At 34.3% G+C, this 17,963-nt stretch overlaps 1 protein-coding gene across 9 annotated transcripts in view; it reads right to left on the reverse strand.

Moving 5' to 3' along the window:
- Gphn (gephyrin) overlaps positions 1–17,963 on the reverse strand; it is a 508,902-nt gene that overhangs the window by 490,345 nt on the left and 594 nt on the right. The window lies entirely within an intron of this gene.

Here is a 17,963-nt window from a genome sequence, read left to right on the forward strand (position 1 = left end):
AGAATGTCTATTTAATGGGCCCATATCAAGAAATTCAGCCTGATTCAGCCTGATTCTTCTTACCACCATTATTCCACACCCTTAAAATCCTTTCCCATACCATCCCCAGACCTTTGCTTGTAAGAATAAGAAAACGCAAAAAGTTCTTGGGGAATATACTGTATCTCCTCAAGGGTCATGCTGTATATTTCACCTTTAGGAACCTCTTGAGATTCTAGCTTGTTTATAGGACTAAAGGCAATTTGAGAGTGCCAAGGAAAGTAAAAATTGACTATAAAAGGTATTATTGAGCTTCCAAAGTTTTAGAAATGTCTACATCTTGATCTGGGTGGTACTTCTAACCATCTATACATAGGAAAAGCTGAACAATTAATATTTGTGCATTTTACTGAAAGCATGCTATACCTCAAATTTTAAAATTACAGTTACAACAGAAAATCCATGTGGGTGTGTGTCTGGGGAAAATCTTACTGAAGAAGGTACACTATATGTTTCTTTTAAAACATCAAAAAATAAATTGGCCAGAGTTTTAGCCCTAGCTCTATCTATGTCTTAGGTCACTTGGGGTTACAATAACAATATACCTGAGACTGGCTGATTCCAAAAAAAAAAAAAAAAAAAACAGGATTCTTTGGTTCAGGATTCTGGTGCCTTCAAAAGATGCAAACAGCATGGTGCCAGGTGAGGGTTCCCTGGCTGTGGTAAGACATGTCAGAGGAAGAAAAAAGGGAAACAACCTCATGCTCTTTCTACACATATATGAGCAACAAAGCAAGAATGCACAGGGTAGGTTCACTCTTAAAACGTGTTCTCATAGGGAATTAACTCACTCCTGCAAAACCCAACCCACCAGCAAGACCACCATTACTCCTTCATAAGAGTGGTCAAGACCCAATCACCTCTCCCTAGTAAACCTCTTAAAGGTCTCACCACCTTTCAATGCTGTTTTGCTGGGGACCAAGCTAACAGAGCTTAAAATCTCTGGTGGACAGAGCACAGCACATGTGTAACCTAAACTATTAAATAAGTCATTTAACTGGGTTTTTATTTCCTTTATGTACTAGTGTGGGTTAGTACAGACAATCCTTAAAGTTCTTTCTCCATCCAATATCTGAGTCATCAAAATAAACTGTTTAATTAGAAAATCAAGAATCCCAAATTTCAAACTACCATATAGTTACCTAAGGCTTAAATGTAATAAAACTGCATTAGGTCTTATAATTCTAATTCAGGAATGTTAAAATCAGATAACTGCCTGCTGCTGTTTATCATGAACTGTCTATACCTGTATTTAAATTCATCTACTTTAGCCTAGACATTTTAGTGCCACCCCTTCAGCAGCCAAGAAACCTGACAGCTAGATTACTTTTCCTTTCCTAAGGATGGGTTATTCATTTTCTAGGCCTTGCTCAAACACTACCTTCTTTAAAATGCTATCCCTCCTACAGTCATTCAGTCAAAATGAATTGTTCCTTCCTCCATGTACCCACAGCACGTTGCTTGTACTTCTATCACAGTTCTTATTTCATTCTGTATTTCAGTTACAGCACTTGCATTCATGTATGGAAGTAGGCCCTTTCCAATGGAAGAATACATTAAACTCACCAGTGAGATAAGCCAAATCAACCCTAGAAATCAAGAGATGACAACATAATAAGATCACCTTCATATTTGATGCTATATTAATAGTGGTGAAGTGAGATACTAGATACTAAAAGTGCTATCCCCTACTCAGAGCAGGAAGAGATTACAACAATCAGTCAAGACACTGAACCAACCATAGTCCTTACTTAGCATACTCTCCAGTAGAACAATGAAACAACCAAGGTGAACAGTTGAATAAAGAAGTAAATTAAGCTACAATGGAGAATTTATCAAAACAAATTTTAAAAATATTTCATGTCAATAAAGAGATGGTTAAAGAAGATGCAGGCAGACTATTTAGAGGCTATATATTCAACATCCTTTTTCTGCTGACTCTGCTCCTGTCTACAGGGTTGGTATAGCCTCTTATATCATTAATCACAGATAATTAGTAGGAAAATCAGAGATCTTCAAAAACTTAAGAAACATGTGGCAAAATATTAAGTCAGTTCTCTGGCTGAAATGGTGAGCTGTAAATAATTATAAAGCTGTTGATGATACTTTTTCTTCCCAATCCAAAAAAGGCAGATCTGTGGTTAGAGAAAACAGGCTTAGTTACAACATAAAGCAAAGATGAAAAACAGTCCTTAGGCCCTTCAACCCAAGTCCACTATTTCTAGGGCCTCATCCTATATTTGGGTTTTCTGAGACAGACACAAATAGTCTTATAAAAAATAATTCCTTTTACTAAAGCTAGTTTAATTTGAATTATCACTTGCAACCAAAGCAATCTTGTATAGACAGTTAATTTGAAGGCACCTCAACTAATAATGCTTCCTACTATTTACACTGTTCTATAATCTCTTGTTGTAACTATAGGCTGAGCCTGGGAACTACTTTGACCAACAGAATAATAGCAGAAGTAAAGTCATTCCAGTTTTAACCCAGCAGCTAAAGCAATGGCTCCTGAAACTAGCTATCACACCACAAGAATTATGAATCAGCCCTGTAGAGACCCATCTGCTAGAGAAACAAAGCCCTGGCCAACAGTCCCAGTCAAGCTTCCAGATGACTATGGTTACATCAAAACCTCAACCAATACTATCTGAAGGAAAAATACCAAGTTAATTCAAAGAAATGTGAACACTCTAAAATACATAAAAATTCAAAAAAATTAGATTCCTCAAAATAAAAGACTAAATCCAAAAATGGGCAACTGAAATGAACAGACCCTTCTCAGAAGAAGTATTAAAGAAATGCAAATTAAAACAACACTGAGCTAGGTATGGTGGTGCAAGCTTGTAATCCCAGCACTCAGGAAGCTGAGGCAGGAGCACTGTTGTGAGTTTTAGGCCAGCCTGGGCTACAAAGTGAGCTCAAGGCCAGCTTCAACTGCACTGCAAGACCCCATCTCAAAAAGACAAAAACAAAACAAAACAAAACAAAACAAAAAAAAAACCACCCCAAACCCCTGAGATTTCATCTTACTCCAGAAAGAATGACTAACATCAAGAAATCAAACCATAACAAATGCTGATGAGACTGCAGAGAAAAAGAAACCCTTCTACATTGCTGACAGGAATGTAACTAGCACAATCATTATGAAATCAATATGGAGATTCTTCAAAAACCTAAAAATAGAAATTCCATACAACCTAGTTATTCCTTACTAGGTATCTTCCCCAAAGAGTTAAATACTACAGTGATACATGCATACCCAGGTTTATAGCAGCACAATTCAGAATAGTTAAATCTTGAAAGCAGTCTACATATCTATCCACAGACCAACAGATTAAAAAAATGTGGTATTTAGACACAATGGAATATTACTCTGCTATAAAGAAGGATAAATTTGAGTCATTTGTAGGAAAATGGCTACACCTTGAGATCACAATGTTAAGTGAAATAAATCAGACACACAAACTTAAAACACCAGATGGTTTCTTAGATGAGAATCCCTAAGTATAAATAAATTAAGGAGGAAATAAATGGTCAATAGAAGGAAACAGGGAGATAAATCTGCAAATGAAAAGGGGGCCAAGAGATGGGAGGGGCAAAGAATGAGGAGGAAAGGGAAAATAAAAAGATGTATTGTGTGCATGCTCCAAATACAACGAAAGTGGTAATTACGTATCATAAATGTCAAGATTTTGAGGCCAGCCTGGGTTACACAGGGAGACCTTATTTCAGAAAACCCCACATTTTAAAAAAAAATAAGAAGGGAGAAAAGGAGGGAAGAAACAAAGAGAAACGTGAAAGCTATTACACTGTAGCTTCAAGTCAGTTTTGTAGTGTTCTGTGGTAACTAATATAAAAGTTTAGGGGCTGGGGATTTAGCTCAGTGGCAAAAGCGCCTGTCTGGCAAGCGCAAGGTCGTGAGTTCGGTTCCCGGTACCGGAGAAAAACCAAAAAAAAAAAAAAAAAGTTTAATTCATATGCAGGTAACTTGGAATTATATTTTCCTAATAAAAACTATGTCTAGAAACAGCAGTTGGTAAACTACTGTTTACCTTTAAACCTTAAATCAATTCTGGTCTGCTATCTGTCTTTATAGAGAAAGTTTTACTTGACCAAAAACATGCTCATTCATTTACATATTGTCTATGAAAGCTTTCATGCTACAAGGGCAAAGCTGAATAGCTACAACTGAAATAGTATATCCCATAAAGCCTAAATAAATTACTATCTAGCTTTTACAGAAAAAGGGCAAAACCTTTAATATAGTACTTGGCAAGTATTTGAACACAAAAATTATTTAAAATATAAACTAACTTTACAATCAACTTCTCACACAGTATAACAAATATTTAGTAATTTTAATCTCACACAATATAAAGTACATCATATAATATGCACTGAGTTGTATTATTTGTTAACAAGTGAGGCTATGGTCAAATAATATATTTCTTATGGACATAAAAATAATAGAACAATTAATTAATCACTGGTAGGTTGCTTAAAAGTTTCTACTATAGGGACTATCTCCATTATTCACCTTTGAGTCTTGTATAAAATATGATCCACTTTTGAATGGCAGTAAAAATCAGAAGGGGTTGAATATTTTATAATGATCCATAATTGACAGTATTTTAAAATTAGTACTTCAGAAACTCAACTGCAGAAAAAAATTGGAAAATTCAAGTCCAATATCAACCTAAGTTAATGATTACCCAACAGTCCTAACAAACATTTCTGACAATGCTCTCACTCTATAGATTTCTTTCAGCATTTGATATGTCATAAAGTATCCCCCCTTTTATACGTAATATTATTTTCCTTATGCCCCAAGTCATTGTTTATTTAATGCCAAACACAGACCTACCTCCTTATCCATGAGGTTTACTATTTTAATCTGTCAATTAAAAATTTCTCTACTGTAACTCAACAGTATTTATAAAAATAGTTTGATTTTGCTGTAGCTTTGCCACCATGTATTACTGTATCCTTTGCATGACACAAAATTTTAATTAAAAAAAAAATATATATATATACAGTTTTCTCCATAGGTCTAAACAAAGCTTAGAGAATATCAGGAGTTTCCCACAGATACTTCACTTTAAACCTATACCTCAAAAAATTCAATTACTGTCCTATGTAACTACACTACAAATAGTATCTTCTAACTTTAACTGCCCAAAATTTAAGTGGAAATATAAAAAGTCAGATCAAGTAGGACCCCAGTAGGATATTGATCTTAATTACGCTCCTAAAATGGAACAAAATAGTGGGAAAAGAGCATGGGAATAAATTAAAATTCAAGCCAAGCTGTATTGTTGGCTCCTGTTACCATGTTATAAAGGTAATCATATTAAAGTTTATTATAATACACAACATTTAAGCAATACTTACATACATATAGCACACTCACTAAATGCTCACATTTATTATCACATCAGCCCTTTCAGTCAGGCATTAGTATTACTTACCATTTGACAGATGAGAAAACTTTAGAAGTTTGGAGAGGAGGTAACTGAAAATTTCATTTAACGTAAATACAAACCCTGGTGGGCTAAGCCAGAACCCACTTACTATTCTGAATATTTATGTGAATCTAAAACTTGACAGTGTTCATGGAAGTATGTAGTCTTATTTTTACAACTTTAACTATAAAATACCAAAATAATAGCTCTTTTGGGGAGAGCACTATTTATTTTCAAGTCGTTGGTATATCAATACATTTTAAATTTAAAAAGAAAAATAATACTTCAAATACTCCTAAATCACTATTATTCTTCTAAGCTTGATTATGGGACTCAGTTATTACACTTACATTCATGTAATTTTTATTTTAAGCCTTAAGCATTTTGCAATTTGAGCTCTCTGTAGCATGTAATATTGAAGGAAATAAAATTGCACATATTATGTAGTGAAAGTAACATTTATTTCTATTTACACTGGGTATGAATATCAGTATCTAGCAATTTCTCCTGTTTAAAGGAAGATACTTCAGATCAATAATTTTGTTGTCAGTATAGACTATAGATAACATGAACCAATCACAGAGTGGGAAATGGTATGTTTGTACAACTGGGATTGATATGATTGGGATTGATATGATATGATATGATTGGGATTGATATGATTGGGATTGCTTCAACTCTAAGTTGAAGGAGATTTTAGAGATCATCTAGTCAATTTTCCATTTTGTGGATAATGATACTAACATCCTATTAGAATATCCTAAATAAAATTTCACCCAATGAAGTATATAATAGTAACAGAATGGAGTCTAGTATGTTATTTCTAGCCTTTGCTATCACAGGTTTGCTGAATAAATGACATATTCAGTCTACATTTTAACATTTAAAAAACAGAAAAAAATAGGAGGTAGTGTTTCGGCAAAATATTTTTAAAGGTAAATCCAGGTTAACATAATTTTCACAGTAGAGGTTATTATAGGAAACTACTATTTCTTTTTTTTTTTTTTTTTCCAGTACTGGGAACCGAACTCACGACCTTGCGCTTGCCAGGCAGGTGCTGTGCCGCTAGCTAAATCCCCAGCCCCAGGAAACTACTACTTCTATAGAAAAAAAAAAAATTAAAAGAAGAAATAATAACATTCTTACATACAATCCCAAAAGATTTGCAGGGGAGAGATTATCATGTCCTAAAGAAGTGTTCAAAAAAACTCTGGTACTATATGTCTTGAAAACGTATTCCATTTTCACATAAAGTGTGGGTGCATTAGACTAAATAAACACTAAGAGGATCCACAATTGTAATACATATACCTTCAATATGTTAATATGCTTTAATATACTATGAATCTCCAAAAGCAAGGCTGTATTATACAGCACTTTCCAAATTTTTCTTATCATATAAAAACGCTTTTATACTATGACTATTGTAACAACTCACATACAAGTGTTGGAGAGCAAAATTTAGGAAAGACTAGGAGGCACTTTTTTTAGAAAAAGAGATCAAAGCCTCATACTGATCATTTATTCAAAATAAAGCAATAAAAAGGCATTTTAAAAATCTTTCTATTACATGTATACTACAATTCTAAAAAGTCCTTGCATAACTGCTCTCTTGTAAAGGATGAAAAAGTAGAAGTCAATCACTGTGAGTGCTACTGATATATAAATTAACCACTTGATATTAGGTGATCTAGATTTAAGCCACTGTCATACCATAACTTAAATTGCTCTGCTTCTAATTTAAAGCTATCTGTCAGCAGAGCATTTTCATGGAAAAAGCAAGAAAAAGGTAAAAGGGGGCATATATAATATACTATGTTCTTAGGAAAAAAATTAGAAAGCAAAAACCATCAAGACTTCAGGGAGCCTCTAGAAAAATAGCTATCTGGCCAGCATAATTTCCTCTTCTAAAGGCAGGAACTCTTCTTTTGAAGACTTCCCTTTCTCTTATGCAATGGTCTGATCAAATATGCCCCCCAAATCCATATGTTGAAATGTAACCCTCAAGGTAATGACAGGTAAGAAGTGGAATCTTTGGGAGATGGTTAGGTCATGAGGTCTCCACCCCTATGGATAGGATAAGTGCCTTTGTAAGGCCTTAGAGGCAGGTCACTTATTATTCCATCTTGTGAAGTGTACACAGCTAAAAAGTACTACTACTGAGCAACAGGCCCTCAGTAAACACTAAAACCATAAATGCTTTGATATCAGTATTCCCAGACTACAGAACTGTAAGAAATTCTTTCTGTTGTTTAGAAATTACCCAGTCTAAGGTATTTTGTTATTACAACCTAAGCAGACAAAGATACCCTCTCTATGTGACCCTGGTGAGGTTATCTTTTTGCTATCCCTCTTCCAGGGATGGACATAAGATATGGATCTACCCAAAGTTATCACCTTCCTAGTCACAATGATTGGGCCAAAGATGGACATGTAAACTAACCCAGGTGAAGAAACATCTTGGAATTTTATAAGCAAATGTCATAAGAAAGAAAATGAAAGAAAGAGAGAGAAAGAGAAAGAGAAAGAGAAAGAGAGAAAGAAAGAGAGAAAGAAAGAGAGAAAGAAAGAGAGAAAGAAAGAGAGAAAGAAAGAGAGAGAAAGAAAGAGAGAAAGAAAGAGAGAAAGAAAGAGAGAAAGAAAGAGAGAAAGAAAGAGAGAAAGAAAGAGAGAAAGAGAGAAAGAGAGAAAGAGAGAAAGAAAGAAAGAAAGAAAGAAAGAAAGAAAGAAAGAAAGAAAGAAAGAAAGAAAGAAAGAAAGAAAGAAAGAAAGGATATTTTCTCTGGGTTCACTAGTTAGGAAGCAGAAAGCCTGAAATTCTCCATTACTGTGACTTCCCAAACTGCCCTTTCCCCTCCCAATTCTAACTATAAAAGAAGGAATTAGGCCTGCAGCATACTCAGCACCAAAATGGAGAATAAGAGCCCATGATTACATTAAGTCCCTTTCATCCCACATTTTTTATTAGCGAATATTGGTTATACAGATTAACGAGTTGTATTTTGGCTGATTTGTATACTCACATAATATATTTGAATCAGTGCCCCCCCCATTATCTCTCCTATTCTACCCTGCTCCCTAGTTTCACATGTTTGGGGGGGGGGGTGATATATTTTGATCATATGCGGGCCTGCTATTACCCACCTTTATATTCCATCTCCTTTTCCTCCTCCCTCTTCATCTCTTTCTCTTATCTAACAATAGTCTCCTATAGTGTTTGGGTTGCTAAACTCGGCACCTCCTCTATATTCTGAATATATGGGTTCTACTTTTCACTTAAGCTAACATTTGAGTTCAGCATCTGTCATTTGCAATAAAAGGTTCTAATCCACCTAAATAACTCAAGGAAAATATACCTCAAAAGAACTCAAATATAAAAAAGTTAACACCCAGTAAAGAGATAAGAATGTTAATTAGCATATCCTTTACAAGGAAAGCAAGTTCATAAAATTCATGCACCCTCAATACAAACATTCAACTTGTAATAATTAATCTTACACTATAAAGGTCCACAAAAACGCAAAAATAAATGTATCCCTACAACATCTGTCACAGTGAAAAATTAGAAACCATCAATTGGGAAGTGATTACATTTAACATAACCTGTGATGTAATAAAATAGAGCTGTTGAAAAGAAAGTACACTTAAAGATATATGAAGTAACTTTTACCTCAAGAAGTACAATGTAGAAGAATGATAATTTTACAGTAACTTCAGTAAGTTAATCACTCAGCTACATTTTCCTCAGTTGTAAAATGGTGGTAATACTAGTATCAGGGGGATTAAATGAATTAACAGGCCCTTTAACAGACTCCAGAAAAAGTGTTCTATACTTGGTAAATTCTCAACAAAGTTACCTATTATTATTTCTACTAATATGAAAAGATATACAAAATACACTGTAGAAGGAAAAGAGAAAAGAGGGAGGTAGAAAATACTCAATGGAAAGCATCACAAACTCAAATGCATGACTAAGAATTTAGGAGCTTTTCATTTGCAACTTAATTCAAATGCATCTTCTATTACATGGATATTAATTTTATGAAAGCATAATTTTTAAAATATGCACTAGAATCAAAACATTCAGTACTAACTCTTAAGAGGATGGAAGAGGGCTCTGACCATTGTAATGTTTCATCTCTTTGATGTCTGAAAATAGTATTTACTATATTCAGTTTCTTATGTCCAACACACCCAGTAACTCATAAACTAAATTAGATTCTAAATATCATTAATCTCAAGTGTACTTTTTTCTTAATGTTTATTTTGACTTATATCTAGGTGTTTCCCCAAAGTCTCATACAGCCATACATGGGCTTTTCTGAGGTGGCTGGATCTAGGGTGTGTAATGCTGGGATTAAGGGTGTCCCACCATGGGAGTGAGTAATGTAGATGGAATGTAAGGGACATAAAAAGGACTACTGCTGTTGCTTGCTGCTTTGCTACTTTGCTGTTTTGCTGCCTTCTGCCTGCCATGAACTGTTTCTCGTCGGTGATGCCTTTCTGCCATGCCACCCTGCTTTGGAGGCAGCCAACTATGAACTGAAACCTCTACAAACTGTGAGGCAAATAAACCTTCCCTCCTTTAACTTGGAGTTAAGAGTTGGGTATTTTGTCTCAGCAGTGAGAAAACTAAGACAACATCTTTAAAAAGAACAATAAATACAGAACTTAAAAAAATAATTTCTACTTGCCATTCATAGTGTACTTCTTTCCCTTTAACAAGTTTCTGCATTTTTATTAACATTTTCAGCAGCAGATGATACAACTAGTCATGATCCCAAAATCACCAAGTGAAAAGAAGTAAAACCATTTAATATAGTAATATTCATCCTGATTCCATAAACAAAAAAGTAAAAATACTTCTTTGGAGTCTAACTGAACGTAGTATTATATGTAATTCTGAGTGAGTGTTTTTTATGTACTTCCCAAGGATATGATAAATTAGAAACAAAAAGAGGTCAAGTGTATAAAGTCATAATTGAAAAACAAATACATTACAGAATTATGCTGCCACACTACAATAAGAGCTGTTCAGAATGGAATATGCAAATATAATGGATAAGTGGTTTTATTTTGGCACTGCCACTGGTGTAATCCTGCAAGTTACTTAACCTCTCTACTCCTCACTTAGGGAAAGAGGAATAAGATACTACCTTATAAAAGTTGTAAGGATTAAATAACATATCCAAAGCACTCAGCATAAATAAAACATAAAAGTGTCCAATTAATATTATCTATAATTACTTAAGCCCAATTAAAAATTATGTTCAATATTTTCTGTTTCAGAAAGCAGAAAATGTATAGTAGTTTAGAAATCTGTATCAAAAGTGGCTTGATGTGAAAACAGCTTACACTTATTTACATAAAAAATAAAGCAATATTCCTTGAAATGTAACATAAATGTGGCATGCATTTGTCAATATCAAATCTAATGTTTTCAGGCTGTACTGGAATATAAGCTCCAAGAGGATAAAGGACAAAACCTCTTTATTCACTCCTACATCCCTCACTTAGCACAGGGTCTGGCACATAGTAGGTGTTGAATGCTGAATGCATTATTTTATTTGTTCCTCATATCAACTCAACAAGATAAACATAATTACCTGTGTTTAAAGGTAAGGACACTGAAGTAAAATGTGGCTAAATATCTTCTAAGTGGTGTAACTTTTGACTCCTATCAGTACTATTCTGACCAGCAGGATTAACCATCAATATAAGAGCATTGTCAGAAATTTTTTAAATGAGCCTCATCAAACTATGCTTATCAACCTAGGTAATATATGAAATTTAATACTATAAAACATACCCAAAATCAGCTTTATTAATATCATCCTGTTAACCAGGAATATATAGATTTTAACAAGTACTCAACTCCACTCACTCTAACTATCCTGAAGTAACCTTTTAATAAAAATAGCCAAATGGTTTATCTAAATGTTGTTGGGTATCTGCTTTTTAATGTACTACGTAAATTTCACACCATGCAATTTTTTTTATAAAACACCTTCTATGCAATCACTCCTTCACTAGGTTTTATGACAACAGGGCACAAACGAAGCAAAGAACACAACTACCTCTTTAAACAACTTTAAAATCTACTTTGAAGAGGTGTATATGGTACATGAAACTGTTAGCAACTGCTCCAAAGCAACATACAAATAGGGAAAGAACTAAAGATTACTGAGTTTTAACTCTTAATTAGTCATATGTGGTAGGCATTTTCACATATATTATCTCAGTTCCTAAAACTCTATGAAATTCGTATTATCATCTTGATTTTGGAGAAGGAAAGTAAAACACAGACAGGTTAAATGACTTCCTAAAATAAAGGGCAAATTAGGAACTGACATTCAAGTCTGGTGATCTCCAAAGTCCCTTTTTATTTTTTTTTAAACTACACCATGTCACCTCTAAAACACATAGGAAAACAAGAAAAACATCACTGAAGAGAGTAATTCCTCGTAAATATTTCCTTGAGATACTGAGGCTTATAGTGAGTCTGGAAAGAAGCATAAAACTGAAATTAGTAATAACAGAAAGATTAAGGCCACAAAAATTTCTAAATTAAAAAAATCTAGAGTTTTTTTCTTTGGTTTGTAATTATAGAACATAATCTCAGAAAATTTTTTTCTTTTCATTTCTTATTCTTGTGCATTTTTATGTACAACTGACCACTCCTCCATAATCATTCCAATTATGAAGACAGAAGAAAATTAACTCTAATATGCTGTATTTCTCTGTTCAGCTGCTCAGAACGCTGAAGGATAGAAACAGATCACCATGAGAGCCTGCAATGATCTTAGAGAATGATTCCTTCATTTTAGTGATGAAAAAAGGGAAGAATTCAGTAAGATGTTCAAGGCTATAAAACTTAATTACTCTAAATTTAAAAAATGGATCTTCGAATGTTCTATGACCCACTGCTCTTTCTTTTTTCCCCCAAAGTACCAATAACAGAAAAGAACAAGGTATAGTGTAGAATTATATAATGGGTTCACTTGAAATTTTTTTAAAGTTTCTGATTTTATTTAAAAACTTATGCGAATTCTACAATCAGGGTCTAATGTACTTATCTTAATATTAAAATGTTTTAAAGTGTACACTCTCAGGTAAAATTGATACTTCAAAAAGTACTATGTTTGTTCCCATAGCTTAGAACCTGAGCCTTAGAATATCCATCCCTTCATCCAATCCCATGTATCCCAATTTGAGAAGCAAGGTACAAATTACAGGAGCACTTTTTTTACAACTTACTTCTTTGATTCTTCATTTGTTTTCAAGATTTAGAATTTTTTTTAAAGCATGGTAGATCTACTCTTTCAAAATGTATACTGTACTGGCAAAGGTATTGTGAAAGTTATTATTTTAATTACAAAACTTTCAAGAAGTTCTACTTAGTTAAAATTAATTGATAAAATAAAGTAATTCATGAATTCATTAAACAACCTGAATAGAATTTCTATTTGACAATACTTCATTAGATATCTGCTTTTGGAGAAGTCACTTAAAACTTTGTTTTAATGAATAAAAGCTTACATCCTATTCATACTGACTACAGTTCAATTTACTTTTAAACAGGTTAAGTAATCTTTTTTTCTTTCTTAATATTTTCCTCTCTGCCCAAATGTAAAGGAAGAAATCCTTTCTGGTTCCATTTCTTTTCCACAATTTCTTTAACATCTCACATTCCAAAACATACTTCATTGTCCTTTAATCTTATTTACAGAAGGAAAGTATAAACTTTTTCTATTTTACAGACTTTCAAAAATTCCCCAATACCATGGTAGGGGGAGGACCCTGTTCAATTTATCTGGGTATCTATCATTAGCAAGAGTAAAAATAGACTCTTATTCATCACTTCCTCCCTAATAGCTTACTGCTGATTCTCCATTATAAAAAGTTTGAAACTGAACAGTCATGCTTTTTAACAGTTAAAACTATTACTATGTAGCAACTCATTACTTGTAAGGTCTTTGGGCAACCACGATAGTACTAAGCATAGTGACCAGAAAGTAAAGCAGCGGTACACACCTATAATTCTAGCACTTTAGGATACTGTGGCAAGAGGATCAATCACAAGTTCAAATCTAGCCTGGGCAGCTTGGTGAGATCCTATCTCAAGATTTAAAAAATGGTAATAATAAAATAAAAACTTTAAAAGGGCTGGAATATACTTCAAAACAAAGACCCTGGGTTCATGTCCCAGTACAAAAAAGCAAAAGTTGATCACAAATTAGTTGAACATTTTCCTACTTTAAATATATATGTAAATTCTCTAATGCATTGCTTCCAACCAAAAATTCATTAAAGAACAATCTGGTTTGAGAAATAGGTTTCTTTTAATAATCATACACACATGATCTTAGCCAAAAGGCCAAGAAACAATTAAATAGTCATATAGATCAATATTAAAAACTCATGTCAGAAAAAAAGGCACGTTTACCCAAACATACAGTTCCCTTTGGTAGGATTTAGGTTTTGTTTACAACAGTGATTTACCTACATAATGACAACATTTATTCCCCAAATAAAAATGTATTTCTATATTCTTATCAATAAATGTGCTTTTCAAAAAAAATACTGGACCTGGGGATGTAGTTTAGTGGTAGAGTACTTGTCTAGCATGTAGAAGAAGGCTGTAGGTTTGAACCCAACAAAGAAAAAAAATATTGGCACATAATGTACAATAATATGTTTGAGGAATGAAGTAAAATAAATGCTTGAACAATTTCAGAGTTATAGGAGTTCTTTGGCATAGAACTTGTTTCCGAATATTCTGAATGACTTTATGAATGACTGAAATACTTTGTAAAGATAATACTTTTGTTGTTCTAGTTTACAACTACCCTTTTATCTAATTTTTACTACTGGTCTTGTATATCTCTTTCTGATTTGAAATCTACAGCTTAGTGCAAAAACAATTGTATATTACTAGTACAAAAGTGTGATTTTTAAAAATGCCTTTTCCTAACAATTTGCATCTCTTTCTCATCTGTGCCATGCTCAGGGAAAATTTAGGTAATGGATTATCACCTTTACCTAAGCACCTGACTACCAAACATTTGCCGTGGCTAGATAATATGATATCAAACCACCACAGAAATATAATCCAATTGTACATTCTATGTATGTGTTCATTATTATCCTTTTAATATTTCTGTGGAGCTTGTGGTTGAACTAGTGTGCTGCCTTGAAACAGCTTCTTTCAAAAAAAAAGGTAGGTGAAAAGCAACATATTCATAGTCAGTCTAATACTTCTTAAAAGTATCAGTATAATTACTACTGAAGCTATTTAAAAAATTCTACATCTGTCCTATATCTTGTCTCTAGTTTTGAAGGAAGATACTTGTTTCATAATACTCATTATTAAATTATCTCCAGTCTGTTATAAACAGTAACATCATTAAAAAACATTAAAAACAAAAATATTAAACACTCAACCTAAGTCACCAGACACCATATAACCTTCATTTCTGGCAAAACAACACAAAATAGTTACTAATAAAGACACAGTTCTTAGAGATAGACAATAATCTTTAACATAAAATGTTTCCATGTACAACTATTTTCATGTACATACCTGTTTTCATTTTTCTACTAAAAATTAGATAACTAAAATATCCCTGTTCTATTATCATAGTGATTTCTAAGTACTAAAGGATTCAAACTAGGCCCCCAAAATGCCTGTACTAAATACTATCTGTCATTCTTTCAAAAATCTAAGCCATTTAATTCACATGCTGAGACATTTCAGTAGATAGATAGTATACTATATTTGTCATATTCATCTCTGAAATAAAGATTAAAAACTCCAGAGGATGAAAGTTTCAAAGTACAAATATCTTTCAACAGGTAATAAAAAATATCACAGTCAACTAAGAATTTTAGAAATGACAATGTAATTTCATCAAAATATTATCAAACACATTATAAGATGGGGGGTGGACTATCTTCCACCACCTTTGTAAAACAGATTTAGGTAAAATCCTATAAATGACTATGGTGAAAATTCCAAGGAGATTTTATAAAATAAATTCTTTGCCTTTTAGAGAGCCACAAATTATAATTTGTAAAAACCATGATTTAAGTGTGGCCTCAGTTTTATTAAGTATGAAATCATAATACTTAAGCTCAATAAAGAATAATTTTACATAGTAATTTACTGTGTGTCAACTTAGTATGTACAATTTGATGTAATTTCACAGTTATTATAACACTTGAAGTTCTATAATACACAAATTTATAAAAACATAGTTTTATTCTTGTAGTTTTTTCCCCAAAAATCACTTGCAATGTCAAGACCACAGAAATTACACTGCTTATAATAAAATGCACTATTCACAAAGTGCTCTTTCCTCCAATTTTTCTCCATGTTTTTAAGCTCCATCAAAACAGACACTATACTTTGTCTTTCAAGAAAAAGTCTTAAAAGAATTATTTCTGACTTCAAATATCCACTTCATAATCATATTCGATCGCCTGTTACCGCTTGTTCCAAATCTGTAGCTTCTTTTTCATTCCTTCAGCTATATCCTTATTCCTAGTCCCAGACTTTTCCCTCTGAACTGCTGTACCTCATGCTCGTAAGATAGCTTCTTCAAACTGTCTTTAATTCTACTGTCAAAGTTATCTTCTTTCCTTGACATTATGCCACCTACCTCTTTCACCTGGGCTTTTTAAGGCCTTTACATTGTATTTTTATTCTGCTGTGGAGCCTCATCGTTAGCTACATATTTATAAGATTACCGCTGACTTTCAACTCACCTTAAAAAGGCCAGTTTCTTCTAGACTCTGGTAAGTATACTGAATTCTCCAAGTAATCACATTTCCCGGTAACCCATCCAAATATGGAATTTCTTTTGCATTTACACCCCAAATACATAAGTAATATATTTAGAAAATTTTGTACAGTAATTATACACATGGTTTCAATTCTTTGCTCATCAGTGTTATCCCTTTTGGAGTATACTTACACCAGCTACAGGCTATATGGTAAGAAGCACACTGTACAAGACCTAGTTTGTCACTTGATCAAGGTAAGATAATGAAGCAAAAATATAAGAGAAAGCTTAAGTTTAAAAATTGTTGTTTTAAAAATATCTAGTTTAACTTTTAAATATCTACAGACTTTCATTTCTGTGCAGGGTGACATATCTTGGTTTCCACTAGACTTCACTTTCATTCCACTATTAATCTTCAAAGCATGGCTAGAATTTACAGTGCAAGTTGAGAGTTGGCATAGGGTATACACTTTTACATCCCATGATCAGATTCTTTGAAAATCACTAGTGTCTACTTTAAGAATTCTGAGATACAGTGAATCCTCACATAAGGAAATAGTTTCAGCACTAGAAGAGAATAATGCATCTTCTGATTTGGCGAGGAGGAGATACCTTCCTCACAATGGTTTAGACTAGTTTCTCTATATCAGGGGCTTTGTATTAGCAAAATTGAACAAACTGCAGTTAATGTCACGGACTGCAAAGAATGCCTAGGAAAAGCAATCCCTTTATTTAAAAGACAGGAAAGGAGGCAATGGGTATCATCTCTTCATAAAATCCAATAGCCAAATTAAGCATTGCACTCAGTATCTCCCCGCAGTCTTAGGGATTTTCTTTCTACCTAATAAAAGCAAGTCTCATTCAATTTAGTCCCTTCTCGAGCACCGTCTCAACCTGTCAGAATTTAACAAGAAAAAAAAAATTAAAAAAAAAAAAAAAAAGACATGGGGGAAACACTAGGATTCCCATCCACATTGCTTCTTTTTTTCGAAATCACATCAGAGACTTGGATTTCCTTCACTCTAAACTAAGCCCTCAGATTCCAAATATAGTTCTTTAACCCCCGCCTCGCCACTCAATTGCACATAAACCTTGCCAACTACAGAACCACAGCAGAAACCCCTACAAATCGGCGTGCTATTCATCTTGGAAGTCATGCCCTGCAGCAACTGCCTGTCGCCAAACTGAGGGATATTACCCAAATACAACGCAATGGAATCAGACATGCAGGGCACACACGACTTCCGCGAGGGAGGGAAATGCGACCCGAGAAAAGTGCGCTCCTCACCAGCCTCGGAAGCATCTACCTGAGGGTGGGGGTGGGGGGTTCCCAGACGGGAGGGGGAGAATGGAGCCGGAGTGGGAAATCCTCCCCTCTCAAAGGAAAGCGGCTGATCCGGGCCGCAGGCAGTACTCCGTGCTAGCTAAGGAGAGAAGCAGCAAGCACAGGGCCTTTTGCTCAGGAAGGCGGCGTGCAGACACTTTCCGAGGTCCGGACGCAGGACGAGTCCCCGGTCCCCGGAAGAGCGAGAGGCGTCCCATGGGTGGCTGAGAGGATACCCGAGCCACGAGGGGCAGCCTGCGCGGAGCGGAGTTTCGCCCGCCGAAGCGCCAAGTCGGGTCCGGCCGGTGGCGGGCAGGCAGCGGGGAGCGGCGGGGCGCCGCGGGGGAGGGG

Source organism: Chinchilla lanigera, unplaced genomic scaffold, assembly GCF_000276665.1.
Source record: "Chinchilla lanigera isolate Chin_1 unplaced genomic scaffold, ChiLan1.0 scaffold00065, whole genome shotgun sequence".
NCBI lineage: Eukaryota > Metazoa > Chordata > Mammalia > Rodentia > Chinchillidae > Chinchilla > Chinchilla lanigera.